This window comes from Dermochelys coriacea, chromosome 7 (assembly GCF_009764565.3).
Source record: "Dermochelys coriacea isolate rDerCor1 chromosome 7, rDerCor1.pri.v4, whole genome shotgun sequence".
Lineage (NCBI taxonomy): Eukaryota > Metazoa > Chordata > Testudines > Dermochelyidae > Dermochelys > Dermochelys coriacea.
The window spans coordinates 40,208,015-40,214,014 of NC_050074.1; the positions used below are offsets into that span (position 1 = coordinate 40,208,015).

General features: G+C 43.9%; 1 long non-coding RNA gene across 1 annotated transcript in view; it reads right to left on the reverse strand.

The window, feature by feature from the left end:
- Positions 1-3,415, reverse strand: part of LOC122461036 — a 71,498-nt gene extending 68,083 nt beyond the window's left edge. The window contains exon 1 of the long non-coding RNA XR_006282724.1: positions 3,317-3,415. This is a non-coding gene — a long non-coding RNA (uncharacterized LOC122461036). The remainder of the gene's footprint in view (positions 1-3,316) is intronic.
- Between the last annotated feature and the right edge of the window lie 2,585 nt (positions 3,416-6,000).

Here is a 6,000-nt window from a genome sequence, read left to right on the forward strand (position 1 = left end):
AAGTCCAGGCCTTGATCACAGAGGCAGAAGGGTACATGGAATCTCCTCTCCTGTGCCCCCTGTGCAGGGACCAGTGCCTGAGCACAGAGACTACCACACCAAAAGAGGCAAAGATGGGGAGAAAGCCTGGCCCCTCCCACTCCCTCATGCACCTACCTATGGAGATGACCAGCTGCAAAAGAGACTTCATACTCAAGGAGTGGCAGAGAGCATACAGAAAAGGAGTACTTGTGGCACCTTAGAGACTAACAAATTTATTAGAGCATAAGCTTTCGTGAGCTACAGCTCACTTCATCCGATGAAGTGAGCTATAGCTCACGAAAGCTTATGCTCTAATAAATTTGTTAGTCTCTAAGGTGCCACAAGTACTCCTTTTCTTTTTGCGAATACAGACTAACACAGCTGCTACTCTGAGAGCATACGGTCTATGTGCTGGGGAGCATCAGGGGAGCCTGGGTCTCCCTGTAGCACAAAGTTTTCCTGGTTCATTTTTTGAGTGGCTCACCTGTGCCTAAATAGCACAGTCTTGCCCTAAATGAATAGACCAGTGTCACGGAGACTTTGAGCAGTGCTTCTCTTGCGGCAGAGAATATACCACTGCTACTTGAGCTGGACCGTGACCATATAGACCAACATCCCAACGGAAATAATGAGTTCAAAATGACTGCTAGTATTTCAGCTAGGAGGCTGGAGGGGAGGGTGCCGCTGATAATATGTAACCATCTTCCCCTGTCCATCGCTACATGTAAACTGGAGATGTCTCAGGTGTTTTCCAAGCAATCAGCCAAGCCACTCCACCCATTTGGCCATTCCAGCAGTGTGGGACTTGAGGGTATGACACCACCAAAGCCATCTCAAAAGAGACGATGTAGCAAATAAATGCTACTTACGTTAACAGCTCATGGTAATCACTAATACACGCTAATTACTTGAACATGATGTACTGTAAAGAATAGCAGTAACTGTGGCATCTGTCATAAAACAGAGACCCTTCTGAAGTAAGTGAATCGATGGACATCTGACATGTTGTCACCACACAGACTCCCATAATCTTCTTGTAACACTTTTCTTAGGGCAGCTTCTCCTTGAGCAGATATTACACAATTCTATTTACCTCTTATGTCAGTGTGTTTTTAAAGGCTTTTGAATGTGAAAGCCTCCATGGGCTGACTAATGGGGATAGGAAAAAAGGCACGAAGAGTTCTCTCGAGTTATTTTCATTCTGACTCCTAGATGATTTATAAAACTGTGCACACTGTGAGGAGTTGGAAAGCATGTGCCTAAGCTCTAAGGAAGAGCAAAATAACAAAAAGCAAACCATGCCAGAAAAGGGAGACTTCTCCTTAAGTGAAACAGATTCCTTTTTTAAAGAATATTTTGTTAGTTTCCCGTGTCATTCCCACATCCAGTCTGTCCTAATAGGAATTATAGGTATGGTAATCTCATTAGAACAATTAAAAATTGAAGATTAGCAAACACCGTCCTTAAAGACCCTATGTCAATGTAACTTCAGAATCAATCTCTTTATTTATATATAAAATCAACTCCAGCCTTGGCTATTTTTAAAGGACAGTCAATTACCTCTACCACAATTTAGTAGAGAGAAACCAGCATGATTCAAATCAGCTCCAACAGAGGTCTTATTCTTTAGGGAGATCAGATTGGGTATGGACTTGAATATATTCAGCTTTAATCTCAACCAGGCTGTGGGAGTCTGTGAAGGACTCATCATGCATTCTAGACACACTGTTGCATGCAAATGCCAACAAACAGAGCTGCGGCATAGTGAACAGCAGATTTCTTTTGTATCCTAACCAGTAATTTCTTTTCATTTTTTAAATCATACTACAAAAAAGTGAAGTTGAGCAATGCAATTATATTTTTCTGTGGATTATCCTTCAAATGTTCATGTATTTTAACTGGAGGGGAGAAAACAATCAGGACACTGATAGCTTTAAGCAAGAAAAAAAGCTATGCACAAGAGGTTTGAAAAGACCAAAAGGTCTTGTTTGACTATTTTGATGGATGAGAACTTGCTGTTGTGATTTGTAGTTTGGCTAATTCCGCCCCCCGACGAAGAGAAGAAATTACCTGTACTGAGATTTTTAGAAGCCTCTGTGCTGAGAGGCTGTTTCCCACAGAAACAGATTTGTTTTGTTCTTTGTTAATCTAGGTTTTAGCAGGCCCAACACCCAACATGGCCAGTCTCCTGTACCATGCTTTTAAATATGACACAGATATAACATTTGTCACAGTTGTGGCTACAACAGGAAACCTAAAAGATTACAAAACAAAGGAAGAAAAATGGACCTTACTTATTCACTCACTGAGCATGCTCCACTAACATTTAGCATCATGTGATTACTTGTTTCCAAGGCAACAGCTATGCTGCGGAGTATACAATGTCCCATATTTAAGCAAGGGTTTTGTTTATGATCATAGTAAAAATGCCCATAAATCTATCATATTAATTTGTGACAATATACTGATACATGTTTACAATATCTAATTTTTAGCTCATCATGAGCACAGTCCAAGATATTACAAATCTAAGCTTTTTGGTACAGCAGTGACAAGATATTTAATGATAAGACCATTAAAATAGTCACTAAATTATATTGAAATGGAATGGTCTCAGTCTGCTAGAGAACAAGGATGCTGCACAGCTACTGTGCCTGAATTATGCCTTTATCTTAATTCCCTACACTTTAGCAAAGGGATTATTTGCATGACGACTGATTTATGTTCAATAACCATAGAGTGACTATGCAAATACCTCTTCTCTGCTTAGTCACTGCCTATAGTAAATGTGGCTAGAACACCTTGTCACCCATCTACCCCCAGATATTAAGCACAATATAATAAGGAATTACTCTTACTAGGAGGAGGAGGGCCCTGAGCAGCAGAAGGGTGATGTTGAGAAGACAGGGGTTAACTTGGACAGGGTGGAAAAGAGGGAAAAATTGGAAGAGACCATGTTTATATTCACATTGGTGTGAATTCTGAAGGCTGGGGTTCATAGAAGCTAGAGAAGACAGTTGAGTATGATAGTAAATGGAGAGGGCTCCCACTTCATTTCCCTGACTTAATTGACTCCTATGTCTTCAGCCTTGGTGTCAAGTTCAGAATGCAATTTTTGCACTGTAAGCCCCCAAGCTTTCTAAATACTCTAGCATAGATTCTGACAAAGTTGTGGTAAGTTCTTTGCTCAGTTACTGCAGGGGCTACGCTATTTTAAATGCATTTGTTTTCCAACCTGTCAATTCTTGTTCTTTGAGCATTATTAATAAAGCCTCATTTCACAGTTAAAACATACCTCAGCAAAGGAACTCCAGTGGTAAGTGGTTCTCTTCCCAGAAACAGCGTCGGCAATTCCACGAGCACCTCTTTCTGCCCTGAGAGCAGAAGTGTTCTTAATGAATGCACACAGTGCTTGAGATCTGACAGGCACACTCTATTAGTACCCTGCAGACAGTAAGCAGCACTTTGATGTAACCAGAAGTTGAATAAAAGAAAAGGAGTACTTGTGGCACCTTAGAGACTAACAAATTTATTAGAGCATAAGCTTTCGTGAGCTACAGCTCACTTCATCGGATGCATCCAATGAAGTGAGCTGTAGCTCACGAAAGCTTATGCTCTAATAAATTTGTTAGTCTCTAAGGTGCCACAAGTACTCCTTTTCTTTTTGCGAATACAGACTAACACGGCTGCTACTCTGAAACCAGAAGTTGAATGACAGCCAATGCTGAGTGCAGACAATAGGTGTAATATGTTGTCATAACTCTACTCAGAAGTTAAGCAGCCACATTCTGCACTAGCTGAAGCTTCTGATGGGTCCGCAAGGTTAACCTATGTATGTGGACTGTGTTGTAGTTTCCCAGCACAGAGGCAACAAAAGTGAGGATGACAGTGGAGAGGGCCACATCTTATTGTAAAGGATGTCATCTCCTAGCCAACTCCAGATGGAAAAAAAGCACAAAAAAAAAAATCTGGAAACTAATGCGGTTTGGGAAACTAGGAACATTGATGAGTCTAAGACCTTGACACTGCAAATTGTTTAGACAATAGGTAGGCAAACACCCTCAACTGCGGGAGCAGTTATAGATTCTACCCATTCTTCACAATACTTCTCCCAGCCAATCTGCTTCACCTCCACTTAATCTGGGTTAAGTTTAAACCAGCAAGTTTTCATCAAAGTTGCAAAAATTGGGACAGCATGGAAACATCTGCAGGGTCCTGTTGACTTCAGTGGGAAATAGATTGAGCCCTCTAAATCTGAGTCAATCAAAATGAGACTATGGGCCTGATTCTGATCTCACTTTCATGGGTGTAAATCAGGAGAAAAGACTGGAGTTTGTGGGTATAAAATGATTGTGAAGAGAATTGGACTCAGTTGTAATATTCCATGTAACAGGGGAGAGCCTGAAGCTAAAATAACCCTGATTACAGAAAAAGCTCCAACTGAGGGAATCAAGTGATTCCAGTATAAAATACCCAGAAGACTGCAACTGTCTGTAGATACTGCAGGGAGCAGTAAGAAGGCCTCATTAGGGCCCAGGCACCAGCTGAGAGAGCCTGAAGAGAAGGACAAACTCCAGGCAGGAGGTGCTGGGAAGCAGAAAGACCAACCAACCCTCAGAGAGGAGGGACTGTGCTCAGCTGAAACTGGGATGAAGACTCTGAGTTTGTGTTCTATTTTAAAGACTTTCTTACTTGGACTTCCAGGAAGGAGACACTGAACTTGGGTTAGGGCTTCGTGGGCCAGTATATACCTGAGGACTCAATAAAATGGAGCATCAGGAGGGTATTGTTTGATCTACCTTGGAACTGAATGAGTTCTTACTGGACCTGCAAGAGGGGGCTAATGGGCTGGTGGCTGCAAAGTGACACCTGGCCATGAGGGGGGACTCAAACAGCTACTCCAGTACGTCCCATTACAATAGTTTGAGAAAATTAGCAATAGATTGGCTCTCCTAAATCAAACTACGGCTTGTTTACACAGGGAGTTAGTGTGCAGAGAATTAGGGTGTGAAATTAAAACATACTAGCTATTCTGCACTAACTCTCCATGTGGACATACTTCTTGTGCGCTGAATTCCCTCAGGTGGTTTAGCTTAATACACTTCCAAAGTGCACAAAGGCACTCTAGGAGTGTCCACAGGAGGACTTAGTGCACATCAACTACTGCAGGCTTTTCTCTTGTGTAGACAAACCCTAAGGTGATCAGAATGTATCAGTGTACTGTATGGCAGTGTGACTGGTCTGGCACCTTACTGCCCCTTTGGGGCAGAGGAGAAACGGGGTGTCGGGACCTCGCCACTCCCAAGCTTGCATGTTCACCTCTCTGGGGGTGGCCTGATGCGGCCTAATGGCCTCTGTCCACACAATCACCCCTTAGTCAGGGTAATGTTCCCTAATGTCCGGAGTCCATATAAATTACTCCCAGAGTCAGACAGTGGCAGTACAGTGGCCTGAGTCCATATAACTCCCACCTAGCAGGCAGGCAGTGCACCCTAGTGGCCGGAGTCCATATAAGTCGTTCCCAGCATCAGGGGAGTGCATCCCAATGGCCAGAGTCCATAGAAGTCACCCCAGTGTCAAGGCAGTGCAGCCCCTAATGGCCAGAGTCCATATGATTCATGTGCTAGGATGCCCCCCCTCCAGGGGGGCAGGTGGCTGTGGGGGGATCTGGGCCCAGCCTCCCCATCAGGTCCCAACCCAGGCCCTGGTAGTAGCAAGTTCCCCTTGCCACCAGCTCAGCGGGGATCCACCTGAAATATGCTGAGCCTCTGCGCAGCTCTAATGCTGTTTTGCCTCTAGAGTTCCCCTGGGTCACTTTCTACTCTAACCTCCACCGTGTTGAGGGGTTATTTGGTCTATTCCTCCACTGTGACGTGCTCCGTTGGGGCGCGTCCCAGTTTGGCTGGCTTCCGGATCCTGGTGAGCAGGCTGTCCCACTTCGGGAGCTGGTGGTGTGCCTCCTTCCTCTCTGGCGGTCAG